We start from the raw sequence: 15,392 nt of genomic DNA, 5'->3' as shown, positions 1-15,392 counted from the left end.
ACATTCATGCCAAGTTCTCGTTTATTCAAACTTCGGGTCCTTATGTGTTTTCCCCCGAAATAATGTGGAAGTCCCTAGGTGATGATTGTATATTGCGTATAGAAGTGAATAATGACATTTATGCAAATATTCCAGGCCAAAAACAAAACAAAACAAAACAAAAAACCCTGACAGTTCTTGCCCGTCCCCCAAGTGGGAGCGTTTACTACAATACCCTGCATTAATGGAGACAACAATCAGCTGTAGAGCTGTGTAATGGCTGAGGAAGTCATCTTTCTCCCTGCTCTTGACATGTTGCCTTTGCGAGGGTGGTCTTCCCCTCGGGACTGACCCCTTTATCCTACCTGGTGCTCTTGGTGCTCCTTCCCAACACTGTTCCCAGCCTCACAGAGCAGAGGTAAAGACTCCCTCCTCTGTGCTCCCATGAGACCAGGAACTACAGGAGGGGCAAAGCCATCTGTCCCCCGTGAGGGTGGAAACCTCTAAACTAAGGCAGGGTCTGTATTTCAGACACTTTTACGTCTCAGGTACCCAGCAAAATCAGCATCACCCATATGGTAGTGCTTAATAAATGTGAAATGAATGAACACATGTGTGCGTGAATCAGCAAATGAAGGCAGGTCCCGGAGAGACAGAAAGAGTGACATTTTCCAGACTTTGTAGTATTGCTCTTCCTGCAGCTGGGAAAGAGCGACCAGCAAAGGGTAGATGTGAATAATAAACCTGCACTATCTACATCTTTTTAATCATATACTTTTTGAGAACTTCTATCACTTAATAAAAGCAACTTAAGCTTGTTAAAGATTGTGATAATTGATAAAACATTGTTGCAAAGAGTTTAACCCACAATGCAGGTAGAAGGATGAGTATGGAGGAGGCATGCCTAAGAGGATTCTAGTTCATCATTCTATCCTTGAGAACTCAGAATTAGAGTTTCCTGATGCAGATATGTGTGTATATTGATAAATGTAATAACATGGTAGGACTTGAAAAAAATATCTCAGCACACAATTCCCAATCAGGGGCCCAACAGTTACACCAGAATTCATGATACACCGTGAAGTCACCCTGGCGTATGTTCAGGCCGGTGATTCTGCCTCAGCCCACAGGAGGGACGAGGTCTCTGGCCCCTCTCCCCTCCTAGATCTAGCCACCTTGTAATCCAGCCAGTCAAATTCAAGGGTTATCTGCACCAACTTTTGGCTTAATAAAGTACATTTTCAATAAAACTTTGAAACACTTCTTTGCTGTTTTAATAGGAATTACTAAGCTTTCAAGATATAAAAATTATTTCTTCACGAGAAAGATAAGGGACCCCCATTTTGATAATCTAAAATTTCCACTTTCTGGTTAGACATTAACTTGAATTTAATCACAGCCAGTAATTTACAATGGAAATTGTGTTTTGTTTCCCTCTGCCTCTTTCCCTTCCCCCTTCCCCCAGCATTGTTTGGATTTTTGCCATTCTTGGGCCAAGCCTCCAAGAATGTGGTTATCAGGTCACTACCAAATTGCATTTTCCTCTTGGGGCTGTGTGCACACGTAATAGGAATGAAATTGTACTGGGCAGTAAAAACATGCTACTTCCCGTTTCCCTTGGCTGAGATCTCCACAGTGATGGGAGCCCCTCCAGGCCCCTCTGTTGACCCTTTCTTGGCTGAATCACAGGTTAATGGCAGAGACAAAATGGGGAGGAGGTTTGGGGAGGAGGTTTGGGGAGAAGGTAGCTTTCCTTCACTCTTAACCAGGACAGCTGAGGAGCAAAGAAGAAAGTGGAAGACTCAAAATAAAATTAGTTATTTTTAACCTAACTTTTGATACCAGTGATTTTTTTTTTATAAGGATTGGCACCTGAGGTACCAACTGTTGCCAATCTTTTTTTTTTTCTGCTTTTTCTCCCCAAATCTCCCCAGTACATAGTTGTATATTTTAGTTGCCGGTGCTTCTAGTTGTGGCATGTGGGATGCCACCTCAGCCTGGCTTGATGAGCAGTGCCATGTCCGTGCCCAGGATTTGAACCAGCAAAACCCTGGGCCGTCAAAGAGGAGAACATGAACTTAACCACTCAGCCACGGGGCCGGCCCTCTAATACCAGTGATTGCTTTTAAAATCAAATTTTTCAATACTCTGACGTTCCTGCCATGTTTTGTCTTCTTTGTACATTTGATTGTTTTTATTTTCTGCATCACCATATGCCATTTAATGATTTTCCTGTTCTTCTCTCAGTGGTGGCATCACCAGCACCATTCAGACTGCAGGGGCTGTTAGGGGTGGGCGTCTGTGAAAGGCACTCGGCAGCAGTCCTGTCCTGGCCTCTCTGTGGTCTGGGTGCCTTTCAAAACCTGGGCCAGCGATTTCATGACTCAGTCTTACAAATGTGTTCACACATGTTTACACATTTGTTGTGCTCCTCCTGGCAGGGTGGTTTGAGGGCTTATGTGCAGAAACAAAATTCATGGCTTTCCCCTAAAGCTTGGAAAGTTACATACAAAATCCTAACAATTTACCATTTACTTTTATCATATAATTTCAGCATTTTGTAAGATCCAACCTTTAGTCCCTCAATAAGAGAGTTACAATATGATTCAGTTTTCAGTTAACACTTTGCACTGGATAGACTCTAACCAGGTCCTGCATCCCTCACCACTACCTCTCTTTAAAAGCCCTTCAGTGGCTGCCACTGCTCCCAGGCCTTCAAGGCCGTGCTGTCTGTCCAGCCTCACCCTAGACTGTCCTCCCCTCATGCTCAGTACTCCAGTCTTGCTGGCCTTCTTTCATTTCCTCAAAGGCACCACTTTCTTCCTGCCACAGGGGCTTTGCACATCCTGTTCCCACTGCCTGCTCATCCTTTGGATCTCTGCTCAAATGCCAACTGCTTATGGAAAACTTCCCTGACCACTTCACACCTTAGACTAGGTCAGGGCCCTTGGACTCTAAGCTCCACAAAGGCAGGGACCATGTTCGAATTTTGTTCACCATGGTATTTCCAGAGACTACACATCTCCACATAGCAGGAGCTGATATTTTGGATGAATGGATGATTTAAAAGTTCATCTCCTGATTTGAATGCAAATTTCTATCCTATCCTCAATGAGTTCCCTCCAGGAATATCAAATAGGAGATCAACTACGCTCCCTCTAGGTTCGAAAATTTGGTTTTACTACTAGGAACCAGGAACAATCTCAATATGCAAAAGATTCTGCTACCCATAATTGTCAGGAAGAATCCTTAATAGCAGCAACACCAAAACTAGTGTCGACATTGGCATGTGTTGTCTCTGCTCAAAGGGACAGTATCAGATAACTAAGATGGCGGGTGGGAGAAGAATATTCTATAAATAACTTCTGCCAGCACAACCAAGGTAGAACTTGTCAACCTAAATATTCTATTCTCACCATACCAGGTTAATAACTGGTAACATACATCCTTATCAATTGGAGCTTGAAGGTCATTTCTGTGTCTCTTGCCACGCCTCTGTTGAACACATCGTTCCTTTTGTGGGTTGGCATCCCTTATCACAGGTTCACAGGTTCAAGAGCAATTGAGTTGGACAGAATCTTTTCTGAGAAAACTTTGTCAGAGATTCAACTTCCTTTTCTCAAACAATGAGAATTATGTAATCCAGTGTGTTTTCCTTTTTTCCACAGCTTCAAGAAAGCTTAGCACCAAATAATATTTAATTAGAACAAGCATACTGCTGTAGGTTTTTGGAATATGTGATGTACATTGCCTCCTGATTTTCTCCTCTTTACTCTTTCATATATTCTATCTATTTACATAAATTTTATTTTATATGTCTGATATTTCAAAGTATGTGGGTATAACTCATGAATTATACATTTTAAATGTAGTTGGTCCTGTACTTAAGGGGATCTGTGGGTCTTAGACTAGCCAAACCGATAATATCACATTTGGATTCCCCCAAAACCTTCTGGGTTAAGAGGTTTCTTATCATATTTGTGGATCTGGGTTAAGGTCTTGAGTTTCCTCTGGGGTTGATAGGAAATCAGCAATTCAGGGCCTTGAGATCTTCTTATTTGGCATCCTCTGCCCAAATGACCAGGAAGAGAAGATGCTAGTGATAGAGACCCTTACAAGAAAGACAAGAAGGAGAGAAATGAGATAGGAACTGAAGAGGACCTGAAAGAGAGATCAGTCTTAGAAAGGAGGTGGGAGATTCCTCTGATGTACAGAAAGTCGGAGAAAGACAAACATCTGGTGATGTGGGAGGTTTGGAGAAGATCCCATCTGAATGTCTTGATCTTATAAATTAATAGGAGGAAGAGTTGCTTGGATGGTGGGGAAGGAGTAGGATTAAATGTTGAAGTTTTAATTTGCCTAGTAAATGACAATCTTGTTTCTTACTTGACTTTGAGGGCCAATTCAGAGAGAGATACAGACATCAGGCAGATAGAGAAAAAACATATCAGCTTTATTAGCAACAAATGTTATGCTAGAGTGTGTGGTTCAGTTCTTGCCAAATACACACCCCAGAATTAGACATACCCACTCAGTCATAAGCAGCACTAGCCACCCGACGGCCTCCTTCTCACAGGCAGAGTCAGCCTTTGCCACTAAGCTTACCATATGAATAAGACAAAGTGAGAACCCATGCTCCGTGCAAGTAGCTGGCTCCCAAAGAGAGAGAAAACCATGCTGGTTTCCTGGTCCCAAAACTCCTATCAGAAAATGAGTCCTCCTCAAGAATAAATAACTGGTTGGAGAGAGGCCAGGAGTTTGACACTAATGGAAGGACCAGACACATAGGAAGAAATAATAGGAAAAGGGAAAAAGTACTCCCCCCTGCCCCCAGCAACATTACAGACTTGAAGCCAGTAGGGAGGATTTGAGTTTACCCTCAGGGGAAATATAGTAGGAGAGGACCTAGCCAGGATATGCAGCAGGAATAATAAGGACCTAGCTGAAATTAGATAACATGACTTGGTATTGAGCCAAGTCAGTGTGGCTCCCATGACTTTCATCAGTGATGCTCTCAAGCCCAAGAGCAAAGATGCAAAAAGTGAATGATGCGTGGGGCATAGCAAAAGAGAGGCTGAAGGGGACCTATGTTGCCAAGAACCAGTCAGTAGGGACTCCACAATGATGTTAGTGTTTGCAAATGGCAGCATAAACATATTACTTTGGCTCCAGGCACCATTTAACCACTCCCCCCCCCCCCCCCCCCCCCCCCCCCGGCCCTGCAGTCCTAGTCGTGGTAGATAAAGGATTAGGGCTTGACATTATTATGTAGGAAGCAAGGGAGAGACAAGCTGGGATATTAATAAGAGCTTCACTGAGTGACTGACGACAGAGTCTGGCCTGAACGGAAAGTGAAATGTAGCCAGAAAAGACTAATTATTTAGATGACTTGAATTCCAGAAACTAAGGAGGTCTGAGGTGTAGCCATGTTGGTGTATATAAACGATGCAGCATAGTGCTAGAATCCTAGAGAGCTTAATATTCTTTGAGTAACTATTCAGTATTTTGCATATTAAAAAGAATGAGAAGCATAGAAGAATAAAGACTTAACATCTTGGTCTTGGTTTAGTGTTTCACATATAAAAACTCTGTAAGTAAGCACAAGTAGGTTCCATCCTGGATGTTCTCCCTGCAATTACTAAACTTAAAAGGCAGCTTCATATGAAGAAGTAGATAGAAATTAAAATAGCTGGATGGAAATTTTGGCCTGGGTTAGACAACCTTATGATCTATAGACCTGGAATAAGATTACAGGGTAGGAATCATCTTAGAACTCAATATAAAATACTATAGGATCTTGAAACATGTGTTTCTTCAAGTATGAACTGGACCTAGTTGCTCCACTAACATTACGTTTTTATGTTAACATTTAACTCTATCATTAAGGAAATGTTCCCATATAATTTATGAGATGCCTTGCAGGTGAAGGGTGATGTTTACACAAGAAAAGATGACTGTACATAAAACAAGATTTAATAACTGGCTTACTACAGAATTCCAAATGTCTAAGTTCTGTCCTTAGGAAGGACATACGGGAACTTTTACCATGAGAACATGAATTTGGACATTATATTTAATAGGTAAGAGTCTATGAAAGTCCAATAAAGTTATTCCATATGTAGGTATTCTCTTGGAAGTTCCTACAAAAGTTTCACAAATTTATACATTGCTGGACCTATTATTTGAATGAAATGGAAAACATTTTTTACAATACCTTAACAAAAATGTGTTTCAGTGAAACTACTTTAAGGTTTAGTGGTGTAACATTCAAAATCAAATACTCCTAAGTAATAGATAAGCTAGGATACAGATAAAAGCATCTGAAGATTTGCAATCATACCTACTTCATACAGTCATGACATTTTACACCTGCATAGCATTTATAGTCTACAGAGTACTTTCTTTTACACAATTTCACTTAATTCTCATAAGATTATTATGCTACTACTGTTATTATTATTATTACTTTATGAATCATTCACCAGTGACAGATGCACAATAAAAATGACCTGGTGGAACAGCTTCATCCCTAATGAGAATATGGGCACATCTCAAAAAGAATCCTGAGGCTGACAAAATGTTAACCAGAAACAGCCTTTCTTTTTTCTTGAATACAAACTAAACACACAAAAAGAATCATGATATGTAATATCGGCAGTTAATCTGGGACCATTATCTTTTACTTTCTTAATTTAAAAAATAAATAGAATTATGTATATATGCACCAGATTTTGAGACTGATTAGGGCAGTAGGGCATTGCCTTTTAACAGAAAAGCCCAAAGACCAATATGTACTAATCTCTGAATCAAACAAAAAGCTGAGGGGAAAACACAGCTATTATTGATCAAGACTGATTAAGCAAATTGGGTTCTGGGCTCTCGGTGATTTAGTAGGAGATACACATGAAGCAGTAAAGGGCAGGGCAAGTAACGTCATAAGTCAAGTGCAGCTGAAATTCTATTCAAAGACAGGAAAACAGTTCATTTGGGCTCAGACAGATTATAGATTTCATTTGTTTTTAGTTTCTTTTGATATGGAGAATGGAGAAGACTCGCCCTTAGGAATTGTTCTTCCTGCCTGCCACTTGAGAAATCAGTGTTTGGTGGTTAGAAAAATGGCCTTAATGCCCTTTCAAAATGGAAGAATTTTTGCTGTGAAGTAAATGCTACCATAATGTATGAAATCGAAACCTAGAGAAGCTACTTATGTGACCCACAAGTAAATCCAAACACAGAAATAGTTACAGAAGCCATGAATTCAAATTGGGGGGAAATGGATAGAAGTAGATCTCATAAGAAATCAGTAGTGTAGTGTGTAAGAAAGAGCACTTTGCCTCACAAAAGTACTCATTATCTAAAGAAGTAGTCCCTTTGAGCCAATACTAGTCATCCTAGAAAAATAAAGTCGTTTGACCACGTGATTTGAAATATTTCAAATTGTTGGCATAATTTATAAAATGAACATTATTTTGGAAAATGTTCTACATTCTAATAAACAATGCAGGCATGTTAATCTAATTAAATAATACATGAAGCCAGAATAGCAACAGAATTTTATATACAATGGCTGGGGTCCCTGACATCACCAAGACAGCTTTCATTCATCTGGTTCTTCCACAAATGTTAGAGGTAGCTACAAGTTCCAGAATAGGTTTTCTCAAACTGAGGACATCAAATGCCTTGGTATTTGGGGTCTTCAAGTTGTAAGAGAATTTTACCTTTTTGTTTTGATGATGATGGCCTGTTTGTGAAGGGTGCAAGCAAATTTGAGGATGAAGAACAAGATGAGGCAGAAAGGGAGGATTGTGGTCAGATTCTGAAGAGCTTTGATGCATACAAGGAACAGAAATGTTTATAGGAGGAGGTTAAGGAGTGCTATTGAACTGGGAGGGAAAACCTGAAGCTCCATTAACATAGCACTTTACGTCATACTGAGAAACCGTCAGCTGTCCATATCACAGAATGGGATTACCATGGAGATTATAAGGTTTCCCTTTGATGCACTCCTTGGTACCTAACACTACGATGAAATTTGTCTTTTTATCTTAAATGTGATGAGAAGCTGCTACTGTTTTTAAGCAAGGAATGACATGATTGTTTATCTGTGTTGTTGTTTTAGATTGGAGTGAGAAGACATTAGAGGCAAAGATGCTATTCCTAAGAATTAATATTTTTTGCTTTATCAGCCTGGGAACAAAATGAGGTCATATATCTTTTAATATGAAATGAAATTATCCTGAGACCTCATCATGCTTATTCTAAGAGTGCCTTCTTTCTCTTCCTATTGTTCCCCTACCTTGAGTCAGTTGCAGGAGATCCAGTGGTCCACCCAGGTCCCTACCTACTGTATCAAGAGCCAAGAAGGTGGGGCCAACCATTGCTTTTTTTCTCTCTCTCTGTCTTCCTGCACTCGGCCCTGGAAGTGGGCATACTTGTGGAAGCATACAGCAGAGTGGATTAATTAAAGCCCCAAATTTCTGATTGGGGGATGGAAAGGGGGAGCTCCAGGGAACTAGAAATACCAGGAAGATTGCAGAGAGGGAGAAACTTGGAAAAGTAACCCCATAATGTTGTTTATGAAGTCAAGGGCTCACCTCCAGTCGGGGTGTGTGTGTTTGCATGTGCGTGTATGCACGTGTGGTTCTGCTCCTTACAAAAAGCATTGAGGGAGATGAAATGAACAAAAATGATAGAGTAAAGAACTCTGGAATTGCATCCCTCTATAAATGGAAAAAAAACTGGCAGAAATTTTCAGAATCAACTTTTTTAGAACTCTGGAAATTAACCAAAGTCTTTCAGCAATCTGTGGAGTGCTTATTCCAGAAACATGGCTGAATCTCAGTTTTTTTAAAAAGTGAGCTTTATGGCATTTCAGTTTACCCAGTTCCATTCCCCCCTCCTCAGTGGTAGCCCTGAAAATAACAGCCTCAATTGCTGGTACCAGTGGAGGCAGAATGGACAGCATCCATAAAGAATTACAACAGTTTGTTTTGTCCTGTCTGGTGGCTCCCTGAAAGACTGGCTTAAAAAGTGTGTCTTAATGCCCCCTGACTTGAAACTGGCTCAGTGCTAAAGCTGCCAGCCGGGGGGCAGACGTGGAGTATTTGTCACAAACATTTACAGGCAAGTGTTTTAGTCCCTGTTCCCTAAGGTGATATATACCAGAGTTGGAACAAACAACAGACTAACCAAAAAGCTTGGGAGAAAAGGCTGAGAAATGAGATGGCCACAGGGCTTTGAAAAGCTAACATATTCCCAGGAATCTAAAAGGCCATGTTCATGCACAGGGCTGTGCACATGCTCAGGAAAGACCTGAAAAGGCTGAAAGTCCTCAGTTACAGTTGACTTTGAGTCTCTGTGCAAGTAGGAAGGGAAGGCTAAGACAAAGATGTAAACTGCCTAACTCAGTGTTGAAGACATGGATACATAGAGCCCCTCAGTAAAGACTAGGAGATATTTTTATTTAAGGAGTTTAAGGAAGTCTCTATCCAATCATTAGCTGACCACTAAGCTAAAAGAACAGAGATTTCAGTGGGCACACCCAACAAAGAATACAGACTTTACAGAATTATTTCAGAAAAATCATTAAACAAACAACAATAACTAAAATTTTAAAAAATACCAAACTCTGGGGAGGAGAGTGAATCTGACTTACAGAGTTGCAATATTATAATATTTAAAATGCCTAGTTTTAAATAAAAATTACAAGACATGCAAAGAAACAAGAAAGTATGGCCCACACATAGGGCAAAAGGCAATCAATAGAAACAGGCCTTGAGGAATCCCAGATGTTGGACTTCTTAACAAAGACCTTAAATCAGCTATTTTAAATATGTTCAAAGAGCTAAAGAAACCATCTCTAAAGGTCTAAAGGAAAGTATGAGAATGATGTCTCACCACATAGAGAATATGAATGAAGAGATAAAATTTATTCTTTTTAAAAAAACCTGAGGGGGCTGGCCCCATGGCTGAGTGGTTAAGTTCATTTAAAAAAAAAAAATTCTGAGTGGGCTGGCCCCACAGCTGCATGGTTAAGTTCATGCACACTGCTTCAGCAGCCCAGGGTTTCTCTGGTTCGGATACTGGGCACGGACAAGGTACCACTCATCAAGCCATGCTGAAGTGGCATCCCACATAGCAGAACAAGAAGGACTTACAACTAGAATATATAACTATGTACTGGGGGATTTGGGGGAGAAGGAGGGAAAAAAAGATTGGCAACAGATGTTAACTCAGGTGCCAATCTTTAGGAGAAAAAAAAAAAAAACTTAAACCAAACAGAAATTCTGGAGTTGTAAAGTACAATAATTGAAGAAAAATTTACTATAGAGGCTCAAAAGCAGATTAGAGCAGGCAGAAGAAAGAATCAGAAAACTTGAAGACGTCAATTGAGATTATCCAGTCTAAGGAACAGAAAGATAAAAGAAGTAACAGAGTCTCAGAGACCTGTGGAACACCATCAGCATAACAGCATACATATAATGGACGTCCCAAGAGGAAAGGAGAGAGAGAAAGTGGCAGAAAGAATATTTGAAGGAAAAATAGAAAAAAAATTTCCCAAATTTGATGAAAGATATGAATCTACACATCCAAGAAGCTCAATGAACTCTGAGTAAAACAAACTTAAAGAGAGTGACACCTATTCACATCACAGTGAAACTGTCAAAAGCCAAAGGAAGAGAATCTTGAAAGCAGCAAGAAAGAAGCAACTCATCACATGCAAAGGAACCTCAATAAGCTAAAAGGCTGACCTGTCATCAGAAACCAAGGAGGCTAGAAGTCAGTGGGATGATGTATTCAAAGTTTTGAAAGAAAAAGACTGCCAACCAAGAATTCTATATCCAGCAGAACTATCTTTAAAAAAACTGAAGGGGAAATTAAGATATTCCCAGATAAACAAAAGCTGAGAGAATTCGTTACTAGCAGACCTGCCCTAGAAGAGATACCAAAGGGGGTCTTTGGACAGAAATGAAAAAACAGCAGACAATAACTAAAATCTACATGAATAAATAAAGAGTACTAGTAAAGGCAATTAACTACATAGGTAAGTATGAAAGACATTATAAATGTATTTTTTGTTTGTAACTACTTTTTAATTTCTATATAACTTAAAAGACAACTGCATAAAGCAATAATTACAAGTCTATGTTGATGGGCACACAATGTATAAAGATGTAATTAGTGACAATAATAGCATAGAGTAGGAGAGGAAGGAATGGAGCTTTATAGGAGCAAATTTTTTGTATACTTTTGAAATTAAATTGACGTTACTCTGAACTAGATTGTTATCAATTAAGAAGCTCATTATAATCCCCAGGACAACCACTAAGAAAATAACTCAAAAATGTACAATAAAAGAAATGACAAGGGAATTAAAATGATACACTAGAAAATGTCTAACACAGAAGAAAGCAGTCACGGAGGAATTGAAAAACAAAAATAGACATGACATACAGAAAACAAATAGCAAAATGGCAGAGGAAAGTTCTTCCTTATCAATACTCATATTAAATGTAAATGGATTAAACTGTCCAATCAAAGACAGAGACTAGCAGAATGGATATTAAAAATACATATGATCTAATTGTATGCTGTCTGCAGAGACACTTCAGATTCAAAGACACAAATACTTTGAAAGTAAAAAGATAGAAAAATACATTCCATGCAAAGAGTGACCAAATGAGAGCTGGAGTGGCTATACTAATATTAGACAAACTTTAAGACAAAAATTGTTATTAGAGACAAAGAAGGACATTGAACAATGGTCAATTGATCAAAAAGATATCACAATTATAAATAGACATGCACCTAATAGCAAAGCCTTATTATGTATGAATATATATGGAGCAAACACTGACAGAATTGAAGGGAGAAATAGGCAGTTCTACAATGATAGTTGGAGATTCCAACATCACTTTCATTAATGATAGAATGGCTAAACAGAAGATTGCCAAGGAAATAAAAGACTTGAACAATACTACATGCCAACTCAATCCAACAGACATCTATAGAACACTCAACCACTGCGGAACACACATTCTTCTCAAGAACATATGGGACATTTTCCAGGATAGACCATACGTTAGGCCATAAAACAAGTCTCAATAAATTTTTAAACAGCTGAAATTATACAAGGTGTGTTCTCCAACCACAATGAAATAAAATGACAAATTAACAAAAAAAAATTTGTAAAATTTACAAATATGTGAAAATTATACAGCACAGTCTTGAATAACAAAGGGTCAAGGAAGAATCATTCACAAGGGAAATTAGAAAATACTTTGAGGCTGCACAACAGTGTGAATGTACTTAATGTTACAGAACTGTACACTTAAAGATGGTTAAGATGGTAAATTTTATGTTATGTGTATTTGACCACAATTAAAATATTTTTAAAGTAAAGAAAGAAAATACTTCAAGTTAAACAAAAATGAAAACTCAAGATAGCTAAAACTTATGGGATGCAGCAAACGCAGTACTCAGAAGAACATTTATAACTGTAAATGCCTATATTAAAAAAGAAGAAAGATTTCAAAGGCACTGAGTACTGAACTAAGGACTAGACCACCACCAAGGTCCCAGACTGATCACTGGGCTGCACACACACAGGACAGATCCCAAAAGCACTGCAAAGCCTTTGAAAACTGAACTAAAATTGGAATCACAGCCCACAGAAATCATGCTGGAACTCGCAGCTTGAACCTAACCAGGTTAATCATATTCTAAAACAAAAGTATCAACAACCTCCATAGAATTTAAACAAGACCTGAAGTCACATGACATATTATTCAAAATGTCTGGGATACAATCAAAAATAGTTTAGAATATGAAGAATCCAGAAAATCTCAACTTACCTGGGAAAAAGACAATCAATAAATGTGAATCTGTTATCTTGATAACACAGACATTGGAATTGTCTGACAAATACTTTAAAGAAGCTATTATAAAAGTACTTGAACAAAATTGCAAAGAATCTTGAAATGAATGGAAAAATAGACAGTTTTGGTTAAAAAATAGAAGACATAAAGAACCAATGAGAACTTTAGAACTGAAAAATACAATAAGTGAAATTAAAATCTCATTGGATAGGCTCAAGCATAAGAGATGACAGAGGAAAAAATAAGTAAACTTGAAGATACATCAGTAGAAATTACGCAATTTCAACTACAGAGAGTAAATAGACTGAAAAGTAAAGAGCCTCAAGGACCTGTGGGACAAAAACAAAAGTTATAACATTTGTGTCATCAGAGTCCCAGGAAGAAAATAGAAAGAATGCGTTGAAGAAAATAATATTTTGAAAAATAATAACTGAAAACTTCTCAAGTTGGGTGAAATACATAAACCTACAGATTAAAGAAATCTGGTAAATGCCAAGCAGGACTAACACAAAGAAATCCACACCCAGACACATGTTAAATACTGCTGAAAACAAAAGACAATGAAAAAAATGGCAGTAGCCAGAGAAAAATGACACATTACTTATAGGGGAATAGCAATTTGAATAGGGGAACAGCAGATTGCTCATCAGAACCTATGACAACTAGGAGGAAGTAACACCATGTTTTTAAAGCTGAAGGAGAAGAACTAGCAACTAAAACTCTATATCCAAAAAAATATCCTTCAGGAATGAATGAAGACATTCTCAGACAGAGGAAAACTAAGAGAATTCATTGCCAGCACACAGGCTCTAAAAGAATTACTACAGGAAATTCTTCAGACAGAAGAACATGATAGCAGAAATAAACCTGACACATCAGGAATGAAGGAAGAATGTCAGAAATAGTACATACAAAGATGAATCTTCCCCTCTTGAATTCTTTAAAATATGCTTGTCAGCTGAAAGCAAAAATTACAATATTGTCTGACGGGGTTCTCAGTACATGTTGATGTAATGTATAAGACAACTAGAGCATAAGGAAGTGGACAGAAAATTGACCTATATTGTGTTGATGTCCCTCCATTCCAATTGAACTGATGCTAAGTAAACTGTGAAATGTTACTGTTTTATAATCCCTAGAACAACAACTATAAAATCCATAGTAAATGACATAGTCATTTCCCAACTTATTTCTGAGGCCAGCATTACCCTGATACAAAAACCAGACAGAGAGGACTAAAAAAGAAAACTACAGACCAACGTCCCTTATGAACATAGACACACAAATTCACAACAAGGTATTAGCAATTGAATCTAGCCATGACCAGGCTGAGTTTGTCTCAGTAATGAAAGGCTGTTCAGCATTTGAAAATCAGTCAGTGTAATCCACCATATGAACAGTTTAAAGAAGAAAAAACACATGATCATATAAATTGGTGCAGAAAAAGCATTTGACAAAATTCGACATCTGTTCCTCAATCTGTTAAAGGGCATTTACCAAAAACCTACAGCTAATTTGATGGAAGACTGAGTGCTTTCTCCCTAAAACTGAAGCAAAGCAAGGATTATCACTCTACTACTGCTATTCAATGATGTACTAGAAGTCTTAGCCGGTGCAATAAAGCGAGAAAAAGAAATAAAAGACATGGATCTTGAAAAGGAAGAAAGAAAACTATCCCTATTTATAGATGACATGATTGCTAATGTAGAAAAAACACATAACATCTTTAAAAAATAAAACTAAGCAAACATACAAAAACCTCCTAGAAGTAATATGTGAATTTAGCAAGGCTACAGAATACAAAATTTACACACAAAAATCAATCTTAATTCTATATACCAGCAATTCATAATCGGAAACCAAAATTTTTAAAACAGTACAACTTTACAAAAGCTCCAATAAAAATGAAATACTCATACATAAGTTTAATAAAACATGTATAGGATCTGTATGTAGATCATGTTTGTAAAAGGAATCAAAGATGATCTAAAGAAATGAAGAAACATACCTTGTTCTATATGGTAGCGATGCCATTTCTCCCCAAATTGATCTATAGATTTAACATAATACCAATCAATCAAAATACAAAAGCAGGATACTTTTTAGATGTAGGTGAGCTAGTTTTAAAATTTAACTAGAAAAGCAAAAGAACTAGAATATCTAAAACAATTTCAAAAAGGAAGAACAACATTAGTGGAATCATACCACCTAATCTTAAGACTTACTATAAAGCTATAGTAATGTTGGTTATGTGTGGTAATGGTGAAGGGATAGACACATATAAATGGAACAGAATAAAGTGCCCAGAAGGAGACTCACCCAAATATGGCTAACTGATTTTTTTCAAAAGTGTAAAAGTAATTCAATGGAGAATGAATAGTCTTTTCAACAAATGGTGTTAGAACAACAGGTGGACATTCATATGCAAAAATTGGACCTTGACACATACAGAAACCAAAACCGGATCATATCTAAATGTAAAACATAAACCATAAAACTTTTAGAAGGAAATATAGGAGAAAATCCTCATGACCT

General features: G+C 38.0%; 1 protein-coding gene across 6 annotated transcripts in view; it reads left to right on the top strand.

Annotated features, from left to right (window-relative positions):
- The window catches only part of TRPM1 (transient receptor potential cation channel subfamily M member 1), a 103,958-nt gene that overhangs the window by 82,008 nt on the left and 6,558 nt on the right, over window positions 1-15,392 (top strand). The window lies entirely within an intron of this gene.

Source organism: Equus przewalskii, chromosome 1 (genome assembly GCF_037783145.1).
Source record: "Equus przewalskii isolate Varuska chromosome 1, EquPr2, whole genome shotgun sequence".
NCBI lineage: Eukaryota > Metazoa > Chordata > Mammalia > Perissodactyla > Equidae > Equus > Equus przewalskii.
Note: the sequence above shows the minus strand (reverse complement) of the source record. Positions and strands in the feature narration are given on the sequence as shown.